General features: G+C 36.8%; 1 long non-coding RNA gene across 1 annotated transcript; it reads left to right on the plus strand.

Moving 5' to 3' along the window:
* Nucleotides 1-1151: 1151 nt before the first annotated feature.
* Nucleotides 1152-17424, plus strand: LOC141350818 (uncharacterized). Its single transcript, XR_012358965.1, has 4 exons — nt 1152-1305; nt 1839-1970; nt 17221-17256; nt 17390-17424. It is a non-coding gene; the product is annotated as an uncharacterized lncRNA (long non-coding RNA).
* Nucleotides 17425-17590: the final 166 nt, after the last annotated feature.

Genomic DNA, 17590 nt, shown 5'->3' on the forward strand with positions numbered 1-17590 from the left:
ATTTTTAATTTTTAACTAAATAATACAATACAAATAGCAGGACTTTGGACCCTTTTGTGCATAAACATTAACATTTAACACAGCACCAAGTGGCTATAAGATTTAACAGTTTTCCCAGTGCAGGTTAAAAACATCCACTGTTTGAAAAACCAGTTACACCAGCAGCTCGAGCTGGTGATAAAGAGTGATAACACATACACTGTTAAAACTATATGGTTTTGGCACACACAAAGTCAAAAACAATATCTACATAAAAATACACACATAAACATGTGTAAAACTTTTTTATTTTATTGTTTGATTGACATTGAGACAGACAGCTTTAAGATCTACCAACCATAGTGAATATTTAATTATTTAATTAAAATTCTCTATTAATAATAAAGACTGAAATAATGTTAAATACGTATCAACACAGGTTATTTTTCATATAAAAAGCCTTTAGATAAAATTGTAATTTATCAAATATATAAATAACCAATGACTTCAACACAAAATATAGGACTTAAAACAGATATTTACTGACAAATAAAGAAATATTTCATTCACTTAAGATTAGGGGCAGTGGGCATTACATGTATGTCTTTTTCAATTTAAAAAATTAAACAACCAAATCATGGTAACGTTATTTTATGATAAAACATAATGAAAAACCACCACAAAACATTCTGTATAAGTTATTTAAGGTTATTTAAAAATAACAGCCCTGTAACTTTCTTATTTTGGCTACAAAAATAAAACCTATAAAGAATGTTCCCATAAAGTTATATTTAGTTCCCCAAAATAACCAAAAACTATAACTAAATATGCTGTATATAATGAATATTTACACAAACATCATTATATATATATCATATTTGTGTAACTTACATATTAACGCAATCATCATCAATCAGTATTTCTCCAACATTACACTTGCATTGACAGCAGCAGAACCAATATTATTCCATGCATATAATACATCTACATATTCTTAATACCGTTGCATGATTATTTTATGGAAATATATGGATCCAAATCTTTCCATGTGCACACGATTGGTTATTCGATGCCAGCGTCATAGCATATGCACGCGCTAATGGACTTACAGCTTTATGATCAAAGCTTGAGTTGACAGAGAAAGCTGATGAACAGTGTCATTAAAACCAGTGAAGCCTTGCTTTGGTTTTGTCATCACGAAACTCGTAACCTTGAGTTTTTTTCATACCTTCATGGTGCTGACGCTTTATGGTAACAGATTGAGACAGGTGCGTCGCGGGACTGTCTACCACAACGTCAAGGGTACATTTTGATGACAGTGATCAGGTCTGATGCTAAAAACAATTATTTACTGCTGACCTTTGGTCAATAGATTGGAAAATGTTTTGTGTCTTCTGTTTAAACAGGATTTTACTGGGCTTTTTAACTAAAAATGCACGTATAACATGATTTTTTTCTAATTCTAAAGTTGGTGATTTTTAAATATCTAAAAGTACATTTCCAAATAACATTTTGAAATCATCATGAGCTTTAGTTATTTCTTCTGTCGATAATTTCTTTAAATACTAATACAATTAATTACTATACGTTTATTCTATAACACACATATTTCAAGTCAGAGTTTTTAACAATTGGTAAAATAGACAATATTTACTGGTTAAAAATACAATTATTTTAAAATCTTAAATAAATTAATATGTGTATCATCGGAGCGCTAATTTGTCTTTGTCAGCTGGTTCCTAGCTCTATACTGGCTGGTTTGGGGATACTGAATATATAAAGTAAATGCTAAGATAGAGCTATAAAAATGAAAATGTTTCCAGACTTCACTTGACATTTAAATTTCTTTTTTTTTGCAGCACTCTGCTCCTCTCTCCATCCTCAATAATTTTATTGTTCAGACATCAAGTGAAACAAGATCCAGCGATGACAGGACTTCGTCAGAATATAAATTTCTTCTATTTTATGTTTGTTGGCATGTCACTGACTGGGCTATGTAAATCCAATTTACATTTAGATGATTTACAGGTGTTTGGAAGTTAAATGTTAAAAAGTATTATTTTGGCAAGGCTGTGTAGTTGATGAGACGTGATGGATATTTATATGCTACGGGATTTTTAATTGACCGTCAAAAAAAGTTAAAAGGCAGGAAATCAAAGTTTAAAAGTTTCAAGTTTATTTCATTAATTGATTGGACTTCTGGATTCCTGAAGCTGTAGTCTATACACTTGTCTATGTCTATTCAATATTTTCTTCTGTCTTTGAATTACTATTGTTCGCTCGCTCAGCATTTTTTTTATATCGTGATACAGAGTTGAATAGTTATGTGAGATTTATATGTGTGTGATTTACTAGTTAATGTGCAGGTAAATTGTGATTTTACCACGCAACATGAAAAACTGTAAACAGTATTCATTAGGGCTGGAAAAACTATTTAGGCTATTTTAACTTTACTTTAATAAAAAAAAAATAAAAAAAATAATTCATGCTTTATTTTGGTCTTTGTTTATAAACGAGGTTGATTCGATCTCTTTTATTCCAGAAGGCACCATGTATTTAAACATTCGGTGATCGTCTAAATGATATAAAAATATATATTTTATATATTATATAATTTTAGTAAACATATTTTAAAATCTATTACATTTTTGGCCCTTTTGTTTATATTCTGAAATAAAGGCTATATCTAACATTAAACAATATATATATATATATTGCTGTGTGGGACGGTCCAGTTACATAACATATTAGTATTATTTTGGTAATTATGACTATTAACAACGTAATTCAATTCAATTTCAATTCAATTTTATTTATATAGCGCTTTTTTCACAAATGTTAATTGTTGCAAAGCAGCTTTACATGATGTAAAGGAGAACACAGAAAATCAATAGATAATATAAGCAGTAGAACATAGCGGCTAAGGTTAAACCGTACAAGCAAGCGTATTAATAGTGTTACAACGTAACTAATAGGCTACAACCCAGGGAGTTAATTTCATTACCATTACAACTATATAAACATTAATTTGCTTTTCAATTCAAGTTAGCTTGTCCTAGATAAGTCAAAATAGGTGTAATACACGCTGCTCTTTACATGGGAATTAAAAGCAGCATACAACTGAACTAAGCAGAGCGTGCATGCGCAAAGCAGAACGGCGTCTGACAGAACCGGTCGTTTCTCTGAACTGACCCGTTTAAATTTTTACAACGACGTGTTTTAGTTGCTTATGAAAAATATTTGAATATAATCTTACACAATCTTTTCTGACAGCAGTGCGCTTTTTAAAGGTGCTACTGACAGGAATGTTCATCTGACAGAAAGATAATAAACCAGAAAATAAGGAAAATAAACCAGCTTTACGAAAATGTATGAAAATGAAGTCCATGTAAATGTTTGTTAACCTTCATTTTTTTTTATTAATTTTTACGTTTTATTCAACACTGTGACCCAGGCACGTGCACAGATAGACATCAAATGGGGCTTGAGCACCTGCCCTTTTTATTCCTGGAGAGAAAGTGCCCTTATTTCTGGGGTGCTTTTTATTTTTTTAAATAATATTATATTTATTCATATAACAACTGATGTTTCTTTGTATCTTGTGTGTTTTACTTATTACTTATTTAATTTAACATGAATTCATTCAGGAATCATTTAAAGGAGATTTAAACTCTTATAAAAAGAAAAATAGCGCTATATGTGGTACATAAACGGTTAACAGATGAGTCCCGCCTCCAAAACTCACATCGCTAATATGATTGGCTTTACCTTTCTTAAGTCCCGCCTCTCTAACTTACTTCGCTTTATGATTGGTTTAAATTTTACTCGTGTATTGTAGGCTTCATTCGCGATTGTAAGAAGCGCCCAAGCTCAGCCTGAATGAGAAAGTTGTTCACAAGCTTTTTATTCTGCAGACCACTCTACATCTTTTTTTAAAAACTCACTCGCACCTTCCATCCATAAAGTAGACCTACTGATGAGCTGACGGTGCATACAAACTATATAGCCTATTGCAACATAGTAGAGTTTAGATTTTCTGCCAGGGTCGTTATTTTCTGCTATATCCTCTGGCCGGGTTGGGCCGCGGTTGATCAGTTGATTAAACATTTTTTTAATCATTACTTTATTAGCCCATTTGGGTGGGAAGAAATTTATGCCATATAATCAGAAATATTACACTCTAAAAAAATAATCCGTAATAAAACGGATAATTTCCTGGCAGAAAATTACCGGCACCTTTTCCGTTATGTTTACAGAATTTCCATTTATTCAAAAACTGAACATTCTGTAGATTTATAGACCACTGTCCGTAAATTAACAGAACATTTTCCGTAACCTTTAGGGACACTTCAATCTGCCTATGAAACGCAACAATGGTGACAATCAACAACAAAGCTTCATGCCGCAATGCATGCTGGGTACCAGGATTGTAGAAAACTCTTTCCTAACATTCACTCTCACCATTGTTGAGATTTGTATCCAAAATGTTGATGTCTCTAAAGCAAAACCCACAGCTAACACATTTGCAACAATCTTATTCAATATAGTGTGTTTTAGATCAGCATAGAGTGTCACTCTTACACATTTCAGTTCTTAATTCTTATTTTAAAATTTCATATTTCAATGTCAGGCAGCAAAACATAAAAACAACTAAGCTTATTTGACATCAAAGACAATTCTCCTTCCTCATGCAACAAACAAGTTGCAATTGCTACAAGCAAAAACACTGTTGTAATGTTATAAGAGCAGAGTCAGTTCTGTGAGGATCAAGGGACAAAAGCCTAACTAAAGGGAACACTAATCACCATAGTGGTGACTTCAAATGAATCTTAAAGGGGACATATTATGAAAATCTGACTTTTTCCATGTTTAAGTGCTATAATTGTGTCCCCAGTGCTTCTATCAACCTAGAAAACGTTAAAAAGATCAACCCAATAACTTAGTTTTGGTAAACCATTTTCTGCAAGCATGTGAAAAAATAGGTCATTGTAATTTGGCCCTTATTGTGATGTCAGAATAAGGTAATACCGCCCCCTTTATCTGTACTATCCAACCACAGCACAACCATTTAGTATGGAGAGAAAGAGAGAGATAAAATATTTCACAGCACAATTGAGTTTCAATTGCAACAAACCACCACCATTGTGATCAGTGGTTGCACTTCATCCACTAATTTGCATTTTAAATGACACACCCAAAACGGCACACTTTTTCTCAGACCTATTTTAGACTTAGTTTACATCTTAAAAAAAATCTCATAATATGTCCCCTTTAAACAAACACAAACTGTAGATTTAATGTGATAAATGTTGTGGTAAATATCTATTTGACTTACACGTCACGTCAGAAAGAAGATTTGTCTACTAAATCACACGTGTGGATGCTGGAATAGTTTAACACTTGTATCTTGTTCTGACAGCAATTGTTTAGAAGTTAAACATCATCCATGTTAGAAAAGAACTCTGCAAGCAAGTTGTAATTTTAGGTTTAAAAACAGAGATGGTGATAGAGAGGCAAAAGTAAAAGATTGCAGCAGGAGTTATTTCACCCATAATGCAACATGTTATTAACAAAAAAACTGATAAATTCCTGTAAAACATAAATACGGAAAATTCCTTCATATTTACACACACTGAAAAAAACAACTTGTAAAATTTACTTAAAAAAATCCTCGTAACAATTTGCACGAACTTTTTTTTTAAGTAAAATGTACTGCTTTTTTATAAGTAAAACTTACCTACTAAAATCTAATAAAATTTAATTAAAATTGCATGATAAAACATATGTTAAATGATTAATTAAATGTTACTTAAAATTATTTTATTTAGAAGTTAGATTTATTTTAATCGTTTAGGTAAAGTCTATTAGGTTTTTTTGAAAATTGAAGCATTGCTGTCCTAATAATATTAAATAAATCGTATTTTCTGTTCGTTATTTTCTTTAACATATGTTTATGGACCCAGTTATTTTTAGTGTTATAAATAGCATTATAACACAAAATTCATGACTGACAACAAGTCAGTCGTTGAATAAACATGATTCAGAACAGAAACGCACACAAACTGTGTTTCTGACATGCATTATCAGCACTGTGGAGAGAATTACAATACAATGTTCTGAACAGGGTTCATGTAAAGAAACACTGATCACCTGAACGGTGACTTCACAAAATTATTATTTACAACAAAACAACATCAATAATATAAGAGCTTAAACCTTTATGACATTTTGCTAACAAATATTTAAGTAGTTAAAGTTCTTATCAGTTCTTATTCTGTGATAAAGCTTAAAAAATAAAAATATTCAGGCGCAAAGAATTGTGAGTATTCCTTACAACATGTGCAAATAAATGTAAGTAAATTTTACTTAAATAATACAAGAAAATATCTAATAAGACTTACTATTCCCACACAGTTCATTTTTCACATTAATTAATTGTGTATTTATCATCATTTTACTTAGGAAAATCTAGTTCTCAATAAATGTTAATATTATTATGTAGAAATTATGAGTGTAACGGTGAATGACTCGGAGGAGTGGTAGAATCCATATGCAGAGTTTATTAGGCACACACAGTATAAACAATGGGTAAGGCAGAGAATCGTGGTCGATATAGGCAGGCAGTAGATCGATAACAAATAGGCAGTCCGTATAACAAACAAGTCCAAATCACAATCCAAGAGAAACAAGGTCAAAAACAGGCAGTAATCATACACGTAGTTAGCAAAGAAGGCAATGACAAAACGCTTGGTAGAGACAGTGGTGAGCTGGCAATACTTCGCGCCATCTTAGACTCAAACAGGGGCTTAAGACAGTGAAACACAGGAAGTAGAGAGAGAGTAAGAGCACAGTCAATATTCGGGCGATGGCGCCCTCTGGGCATTGGATGAATGAGTGGCGGGTGTTACAGAATCCCCTCCCCTAGGAACACCTCCAGGTGTTCCTCGTGGTCGTCCCCTTGGTCGTGGTGCTGGACGATTGGGATGAGCACGGTGGAAGTCCCGGGTCAAAGATGGGTCCAAAATGTTCCTAGCGGGTACCCAAGATCTTTCTTCAGGACCGTAGCCCTCCCAGTCCACTAAGTATTGTAGCCGGCCCCCCCGCCTTCTGGAATCCATGATATCCCTTACCAGGTAAGCCGGAGCTCCATCAACATCCAGTGGCGGGGGCGGTTCCCTCTCCTCAGTGGCAGTCCCAGGAGCCGGGTGAGCAGGTTTCAACAATGACACATGGAACGAAGGAGAAATGCGATAATGAGCAGGCAACTCCAATCTGTATGTAACTGGATTTATTTGTTGCAAAATACGAAAGGGGCCTACATACCGTGGACTGAGTTTTTTGCTGGGTAGCCGCAACCGTAGATCTCTTGTGGATAGCCATACTTTCTGACCCGGTTGATAGTTGGGGTGGGGACGCCTCCTGCGGTCTGCTTTAATCTTCTGAGTTCTGATTGCTCTTTGTAACCTCACATGGGCGCTCTCCCACACCCTCTCGCTTCTTCTGACCCAATCGTCCACCGCAGGAACTTCAGATGGTTCACCAAACCAAGGGAACATGGGTGGTTGGAATCCTAGTACACACTGAAAGGGGGTGAGACCTGTAGATGAATGAGTTAATGAGTTCCTAGCGTATTCTGCCCAAGGAAGAAATTCAGCCCAACGTTCCTGTTCTTGGCTACAGTATGACCTCAGATAGCGTCCTAATTCCTGGTTAACTCTTTCCACTTGGCCATTGGCTTGGGGGTGATAACCTGATGTTAAGCTCACATTAATGTCCAAGTGCTTGCAAAATGCTTGCCACACACGAGATGTAAATTGTGGGCCCCTGTCAGAGACTATATCCTCTGGTATACCATAATTTCGAAAAACATGCTGAAATAATGCTTGTGCAGTTTCCATGGCTGTAGGTAGGCCCTTTAATGGTACAAAACGACAGGCTTTAGAGAATCGGTCACAGATTACCAGAATAGTAGTGTAGCCCTCAGAACTAGGAAGATCTGTGACAAAATCCACTGCCACATGAGACCATGGCCGCTGCGGGATGGGTAGTGGTTCCAGAAGATCAGCTGGAAGTTTTCGTGGTGTTTTGGATCGGGCACATACACTGCAAGCCTGAACATACATAGAGATGTCATTAGATAAATTTGGCCACCAAAATGAATTACGCACCAGTTCTTCCGTTCTTTGAATACCCGGATGTCCAGAGCTCAAAGATGTGTGTACCCACTGCATGACGCGTTGACGAAGGGCCTTAGGAACATATTGCCGTGCTGGTGGGCATCCAGGCGGTGTTGGTTCATTCCCCAGCCAGCAGTGCTTGGTGGGGCAAATGTAGGCCCCATATGGGCTTGCAATATGGGCCCCAAGCTGGTCTTGCACCCGGGTTTCATGCTGGCCCCATCTGACTTAGCCCACATGAACCTTTTGTAGAAACCAAAGTCAATGCGGACCAAACCAAAGTCAAGCATGGGTGTGGTTGGGTTGAAGAAGTGATGAAGTTAATTAGATAATGAGGAGATGAATGAAGTGATGATTGACCATTAATGATAAACACCTGCTGTTAATAAACAGAATCACCAAAGAAAGATAAACAAGAGAACAAAGACAAAATACCAGCAGAACCACAACAACCACAAAAAACAAACAAACACTTCCCGGTGGAGCCAATGCAGACTGCAAATTCCCCAGTGTTCAATTAATGCCGCTCAGTGTTCAGATCCACACTACAGGGTGCCAAAAAAGCAACACTGAGGCATTTTCATCTTACTTGTAGAGCCATTTATTAACCTAGGTCTAGATGTTGGCTGTTTCATTAAAAGTCACCATCATTGCGATCAGTGGTAGTTTTAGTTGGACTCTTTACTCCGTTTTTGACTTATTGTTGTAACTTGGTGTGTTTAAAACCTGTTTGTTATGGCAACGAAAGAGACCCAAGTGTCCAGTGTTATTCTATGGCGGCAGCGGTGGTGGTGGTTAGGATATAGTGTTGATTGTCATGTAAAAAAAACTAATATGCTATTTTAGTTTGCTTACCAAAAATATTTTTTCTGTCAGTAATGTGATACTGAAGTATGATATCTGGCACACTCATATCAGTTTATCATTTAAAAGTTGAAATACTGTACAGTTCAAAATTAACTGTTGTCCAATTTAGACACCCAAATATAAAGAATCTGTGTATGGATCTCAATAATGGTGACCATAAAATGAAAAGCTTCATGCTGCAATGCATTCTGGGTATAAACAAATCTTATCCAGAACTCCCAGAATGCACTGCGGCATGAAAAAAAATCATGAACATTTTGGCATTTTTCTTTGTCACCATTGTTGAGATTCATACTGTGAGACTTGATGTTCGTGTGTTTAAGTTACAGCATGGTTAATCTAAGTACACATTGTTTCAAAATCTTCAGAATGACAAACCGCGTTGAGAGTGCCAGATATCATACTGTAGCATCACATAACTGAGAGAGACCAGTACATCTGCTAAATGAGCAAACACCAAATGAATAAATACATTTTCTAGATGTTCAACATTACGTGTCAACCACCATAACAGAATTGCAACATGGTCTCTTCTTCACCATAACAAATATAACACACAAAGTTATAGTGGGCAGAAAAAATAAAGAGTCAAGAGTCCAACTAAAACAACCAATGATCACAATAATGGTGACTTTAAATGAAACATCTAAACCTAAGTTAACAAACAACTCTACAAGTAAGATGTAAGATGTAAAATGCCTCAAGTGTTACCCCCCCAACACACTGCAGTGTGGATCCATATAAACACTAAGCAGTGTCAATGTTAATTTAACTCTGGTTAATTTAACTCTTGCAGTCTACATTAGCTACACCAAGAAATGTTTATTTATTTTTTGTAGTTGTTGTGGTTCTGCTGGTATTTTGTCTTTATTCTCTTCTTGTTCATCTTTCTTTAGTGATTCTGTTTATTAACAGCAGGTGTTTATCATTAATGGTCAATCATCACTTTGTCCATCTCTTCATTATCTAATTAACTTCATCACTTCTTCAACCCAACCACACCCATACTTGACTTTGGTTTAGTCCACATTGGCTTTAGTTTCTACAGAAGGCTCATGTGGGCCAAGTCAGATGGGGCCAGCACGAAACCCGGGCGCAAGACCAGCCCGGGGCCCACACTGCAAGCCCACACGGGGCCCCCACCCGCCCCACCAAGCACCGCCGGCCGGGTCTGTTGTTGTCTCTGAATCTCCTCCATGATGTCCCAACGGATCGGTGCCACAATCACTGACGGTGGTAATATAGGCCCCTGACAGGTGACCTTTTCCTCAGATTCATATCTTCTTGATAGGGCGTCTGCTTTACCATTCTTGCTTCCAGGACGATATGTTACTGTGAATTGAAATCTCGTGAAAAATAATGACCATCTGGCTTGCCTTTGATTTAAACGTTTTGCACTCTTAATGTACTCCAGATTTTTATGGTCCGTGATCACCTGAAATGGACAGCGGGCTCCCTCCAACCAGTGTCTCCATTCAGCCAAGGCCTCTTTAATGGAGAGTAGTTCCTTGTTCCCCACATCATAGTTCTTTTCTGCTGTTGTTAATTTTCTGGAAAAGAAAGCACATGGATAAGTTTTACCTGGAGTGCCATGCCTCTGAGATAATACTGCTCCGATGCCCACATCCGAAGCGTCCACCTCCACAATAAATGGCTTTTCAGGGTCTGGATGTTTTAGTATTGGAGCAGTGGTGAAGCTGCACTCTAAAAAAAATCCGTAAAAAAACGGACAAAGTACTGTGTAAATATGAAGGAATTTTCCGTATTTATGTTTTACAGGCATTTATCAGTTTTTTTAATAACATGTTGCATTATGGGTACAATAACCCCTGCTGCAATCTTTCACTTTTGCCTCTCTATCACCATCTCTGTTTGAAACCTAAAATAACAACTTGCTTGCAGAGTTATTTTCTAACATGGATGATGTTTAACTTCTAAACAATTGCTGTCAGAACAAGATACAAGTGTTAAACTATTCCAGCATCGACACATGTGATTTAGTAGACAAATCTTCTTTCTGACGTGACGTGTAAGTCAAATGGATATTTACCACAACATTTATCACATTAAATCTACAGTTTGTGTTTGTTTTAGATTCATTTGAAGTCACCACTATGGAGATTAGTGTTCCCTTTAGTTAGGCTTTTGTCCCTTGACCTCCCAGAACTGACTCTGCTCTATTAACATTGCAACAGTGTTTTTGCTTGTAGCAATTACAACGTGTTTGTTGCATGAGGAAGGAGAATTGTTTATGTTGTCATCTAAGCTTGAATGTTTATATGTTGTTTCATATTTATGAATGTTTTCATAAATATGCTAACATTTAAATATGAAATGATAAAATAAAAATGATGAGCTGAAATGTATAAGAGTGACACTCTATGCTGTTCTAAAAACACACTGTATTGAATAAGATTGCTGCAAATGTGTCAGCTGTGGTTTTTGCTTCAGAGATATCAACACTTTGGATACAAATCTCAACAATGGTGAGAGTAAATGTTAAGAAAGAGTGTTCTACAATCCTGGTACCCAGCATGCATTGCGGCATGAAGCTTTGTTGTTGATTGTCACCATTGTTGCGTTTCATAGGCAGATTGAAGTGTCCCTAAAGACTACGGAAAATGTTCTGTAAATCTACGGACAATGTTCTATAAATCTACAGAATGTTCAGTTTTTGAATAAACGGAAATGTCTGTAAACATAATGGAAAAGGTACCGGTAATTTTCTGCCAGGACAATATCCGTTTTTTTACGGATTATTTTTTTAGAGTGTGGTCTTTAATCTGTCAAATGCTGACTGGGCTTGGGGTGTCCACAGAATTGTCTTGGGGTTACCCTTTAGTAATGATGTGAGCGGGGCTGCAATAGAGCTGTAGTTCCTGATGAACCTTCTGTAGAAATTGGCGAATCCTAGAAATCGCTGTAGTTCTTTGATTGTGTTAGGATGTGGCCATTCAGTAACTGCCTCAACTTTCTTTATATCCATTTCTACTCCATGGTGGCTAATCTTGTAACCTAAAAAATTAGTGTTGGATACATGAAATTCACACTTCTCCGCCTTCACATATAATTGGTTTGCCAATAAACGAGATAAAACATCCTTCACATGTTGAATGTGTTGCTCACGTGTCTTTGAAAAAATCAAAATATCATCAATGTATGCTATGACATAGTGATTAAGAATGTCTCTGAAAATTTCATTTATGAATGACTGGAATACAGACGGTGCATTACAAAGACCATACGGCATCACAGAGTATTCATAGTGCCCTCTAGTGGTCACAAATGCCGTCTTCCACTCGTCCCCTTCCCTGATCCTGATTAAATTATATGCACTACGGAGGTCAAGTTTGGTGAAGATTGTGGCTTCACGTAGTTGTTCTAATGCAGAGGGGACTAGTGGCAGTGGATAACTGTTCTTGACTGTTACAGAGTTCAGACCACGATAATCTATGCAGGGACGAAGGCCTCCATCCTTTTTCTCTACAAAAAAGAATCCCGAGGCCGCTGGTGATTTGGACGGTTGGATGAAACCTGATGCGAGAGCCTCTTCAATGTATTGTTCCATTGCCTGTGTTTCTGGTATGGTTAATGGATAAACCTTACTTTTAGGTGGTGAAGTGTTGGGTAGAAGGTCTATGGCACAGTCCCAGGGGCGATGTGGAGGCAGTTTAGTGGCCTTAGTTTTGCTGAAGACTTCACTGAATCCCTGGTATTCTGTGGGAATATAGACTGATTCATTGGTTACAGGGCTTTCAATACTTGTGGTGAGACATGAATAGTGAATTTGACCTTGTAAACAATTATTCTGACAGTAAGACGACCACCTAGTCAGCTCTCTGGAGGTCCATGAAATTTGTGGGTCGTGGATAGCAAGCCATGGATTTCCTAGAACAACTGGATTTTGAGGTGTGTTAGTGACATAAAATGAGATGGTTTCAGTGTGGAAAAGACCAATCTTGACTGTAATGGGAATTGTCTGATGGGTAATACCGTCTCCAATGGGTTGGCTATTGATAGCAGTGATATTAATAGGTGGTATACAAGGCACTAGAGGGATATGAAGTTGATGAACCAATTCATGGTGAAGCAGATTTAATGCAGATCCAGAATCTATTAACGCTGAAACACATTGGGTAGAGCTTGCGTAAGAGAGAGTTAACAATAGGGTAAAGCATCTATGAAGCAGATTAGTGAAATTAATACTCACTTTGCTTGAAGAGGGTTTATTTGGGCAAAAACGGCACTGATGTCCGGCCTGACCGCAGTAATAACAGAGCCTGTTAACGCGTCGCCCTTCCCGTTCCTCCATGGATGGTTTTGTGAATCCAATTTGCATAGGTTCAGCGACTTCAGATGGACTCAAAGCAGATGCAGATGTTAACATGGTCAAATGGCTTGTGGGGCTGTTACGAAGGAGGTTATCAATGCGAATGGCCATAGAAATTAGTTGATGCAAATCCATGTCAATATCCTTACACGCAATCTCTGACTGAATCCTTGGGTGAAGACCCCGCTTAAACATCGGCTTTAACGCCGTCTCATTCCATCCACTCTGTGCAGCGATCGTGCGAAAGTCAACAGCATATTCAGAAGCAGTGCGGTTACCTTGGCTGATATCCACTAGCTGCATCGATACGTCGCGTCCACCAGCTGGATACTCAAAAACTTCACGGAGTTGTTTACAGAAGTAAGTAAATGATGTACGTAGCGTTTCATCCTGGTCCCATACAGCTGCGGCCCACTCTAAAGCCTTTCCGGTAAACAATGACATCATGAATGAGCACTTGGTATTATCATGTGCAAAGGCCTCTGGTTGGTTATCAAAATATAACGTGCACTGTCGTATAAACCCCTTGCATTTCTCCGCTTTTCCATCAAACTTATCCGGTAATGATAATCTTACCGTCTCAGGTCGATTGGTGGGTAGAGAATGGATGTACCGTGTGAGATGGTCGTTCGCGGCCCGTAGTGTCGAGAGCTGGGTTTGAAAATCAGCAATCATCTCGTTCTGATAAGCGAACGCGGCCTGTAGTTGTGACATCTCCGCTGGATTCTGGTCAGGCGAAGTATTCTGTAACGGTGAATGACTCGGAGGAGTGGTAGAATCCATATGCAGATTTTATGAGGCACACACAGTATAAACAATGGCTAAGGCAGAGAATCGTGGTCGATATAGGCAGGCAGTAGATCGATAACAAATAGGCAGTCCGTATAACAAACAAGTCCAAATCACAATCCAAGAGAAACAAGGTCAAAAACAGGCAGTAATCATACACGTAGTTAGCAAAGAAGGCAATGACAAAACGCTTGGTAGAGACAGTGGTGAGCTGGCAATACTTCGCGCCATCTTAGACTCAAACAGGGGCTTAAGACAGTGAAACACAGGAAGTAGAGAGAGAGTAAGAGCACAGTCAATATTCGGGCGATGGCGCCCTCTGGGCATTGGATGAATGAGTGGCGGGTGTTACAATGAGAGTTAATCTAATAAATATTACTACACTAAAAAGTTCGTTTTTTCAGTGCAGTACTTTGTCCGTGTTTTTTACGGATTTTTTTTAGAGTGTATACACTGCAAAAAATGATTTTCAAGAAAAAAATTCTTAGTATTTTTGTCTTGTTTTCAGTAAAAAATATCAAAAAATTCTTAAAATAAGATAGTTTTTCTTAATGAGCAAAATGACCCAAGAAAATAAGTCTAGTTTTTACACCAAAAATTTTAAATTTAAGTGATTTTGTGCATAAAACAAGCAAAAAAATCTGCCAATGGGGTAAGCATGGGGAATTTATTGCATTTAGTGTTTAAGAAAATGTTCAAGATTTTTTGCTTACCCCATTGGCAGATTTTTTTGCTTGTTTTATGCACAAAATCACTTAAATTTGATATTTTTGGTCTAAAAACTAGACTTATTTTCTTGGGTAATTTTCATCAAGAAAAGCATCTTAACTTAAGAACTTTTAGATATATTTTTACTGAAAACAAGACAAAAATACTAAGAATTTTTTTCTTGAAAATCATTTTTTTGCAGTGTAGTGTGGGCCAGTTTGGGCCAAAATGCCTGGGCCGAATTTTTGTCCCAGTCCAGCCCTGCTTCTGTCTCATCTCCAGACCCCACTCTCTTGTCTCCTCGTTAATTATGTCGTTGTTGTTTTATGCCCCACACCCGTGTTACCTTGTTTAGTTCCTGCCCTATTTATTGCCCTTGTGTTTGCTGTCTTGTGCTAATTCATTTAATAACATTCCCTGTGTCAAGTGTTATTTAAAAGTGAGATTTTTGTCAAGTTCATTGTTTGTTTTAGTCATGTTTAGTATTATGATATCCTGGTCTATATTTTGCCACTCGTGGGTATTTGCTTTCCTTGTTTATATAATAAACCTTGCAAAGTCTGCATCCGGGTTCTTATTCTTATTCCCTTTATTTCTGTGTAATTTCAGTTTCAGTTGCCAGCCGATAGAAAACAATGTCGTGGGAGCAGTGGCGGCCAGTGACTTCTTTTTTTCGAGGGCGCTCGATGCGAAGTTCGTCACAACATGTATGTAGCCCGTCATGTCTGTTGTTTGTAATTTCAAAATATTTGATCTGCGCGTCGAGCGATTTTATGTGCATCATGTGTCTTGTCAGAAAAGTGCCTGTTTGGGTTACAGGGTTTATGATTAAAGAGATGCTCGCGTTTGCTCACATAATCTCATGCGTAATCGGAGTTTACTGTTAAAGGGGACATATTATGAAAATCTGACTTTTTCCATGTTTAAGTGCTATAATTGTGTCCCCAGTGCTTATATCAACCTAGAAAATGTTAAAAAGATCAACCCAATAACTTAGTTTTGGTAAACCATTTTCTGCAAGCATGTGAAAAAATAGGTCATTGTAATTTGGCCCTTATTGTGATGTCAGAATAAGGTAATACCGCCCCCTTTATCTGCACTATCCAACCACAGCACAACCATTTAGTATAGAGAGAAAGAGAGAGATAAAATATTTCACAGCACAATTGAGTTTCAATTGCAACAAACCACCATCATTGTGATCAGTGGTTGCACTTCATCCGCTCATTTGCATTTTAAATGACACACCCAAAACGGCACACTTTTGCTCAGACCTATTTTAGACTTAGTTTACATCTTTAAAAAAATCTCATAATATGTCCTTTTTAAGTGAGTGTCTTGAGTGTATTTCGTGAACGTGAGCGTCTCTTTTATCATGAACAGTTTTGATGTGTGTGCAGTAGGCACTTATTTTGACACATTGTTCACATGATGCAAAAAGCACATATTTGGAAAACACAAGAAACACACATGACACTCCGAACACTTATTTTGAATTTGCGCCCCTCGGATGAGCAGTCACGAGCCGCCACTGCGTGGGAGCTTCTGCCAAGTGGTGAAAAAATTACCCGCATTTAGCGCGCATCTGTTTGCTGCCAAGCAAAGCCATGCAAAAGCTAAAAGTGGACTCACACTGGAAGGAATTATTTATTGAGTTTAATACATTTTTTAAGGTAAGTTGTTGCAATCAATTTATTTAAGCTACATTTAAACAAAAAAGATTAGTAAAGTAAAATAAAATATAAAACTTTTGTTTAAATGTAGCTTAAATAAATTGATTGCAACTACTTACCTTAAAAAGATTGATTAAATTCAATGAATCATTTTTTTTCAGTGCACTATCCAAACCAAATCGCACCAGAGCGTGTTTGACACATGAACATTTTTATGTAATACAATTAATTCAATTAATTCTGATTATTATGTGGATTTAGATTTACTCTTTCTTTCCTTTAAAGGAATAATTCACTCAAAAATGAAATTATGTCATTTACTCACCCCAATGTTGTTCTAAACATGTGTGAGTTTTTTTATTTTGATGAACACAAAATAGGTATTTTGATAAATGGTAAGCACACAGCTGATTGTAAACCTTGACTTCCACAGAAGGAATACAAATATTATGGAAGTATTGTGATAAATGATGGAGATATTTTAATAAGTGATGGTAAGCACACAGTTGATGCTGCCCACTAAATTCCATTGTGTTTGTTTTTCCTATTATAAATCAACTCATTTGTACTGTGTTTTTGTAATTCTGATAGATGCTAAATGCATCTTATTGCTGTGTACTTGTACTATCCAATGAAAAAAGTTCACATTGGTCTGTCTGTTTGTCTGTTTATTAGAATATTTTGTCTTCTCTTACAGGCTATTGTTTGTGGGCTACAACTCCAATTGGCTAAAGTGAGTTTCACAAAACTAAAAAACACATGTACACAAATGTATAAATTCCACAATAGTCACGTAGAGTAACTCAAAGAGAATGAAAAGTTGGAAAGTCTATTCCTAAATAATTTTTGTGACTTCTTGTTTTTAGTTGCAGAACTCAACAAAAAGACATTATCAAGTAAGTGCTTATGTAATCCATGTACAAACGTGCATTAAAACATTCACATGTACACTGTAAAAGATTCACAAATACTTATACTGTACAGATGTTTCCTAAATATCTAGGCATAGACATACACATTTACTTTTCAATATACAAAGAACCATATGCACACACCTATACATAGGT

This window comes from Misgurnus anguillicaudatus, chromosome 19 (genome assembly GCF_027580225.2).
Source record: "Misgurnus anguillicaudatus chromosome 19, ASM2758022v2, whole genome shotgun sequence".
NCBI lineage: Eukaryota > Metazoa > Chordata > Actinopteri > Cypriniformes > Cobitidae > Misgurnus > Misgurnus anguillicaudatus.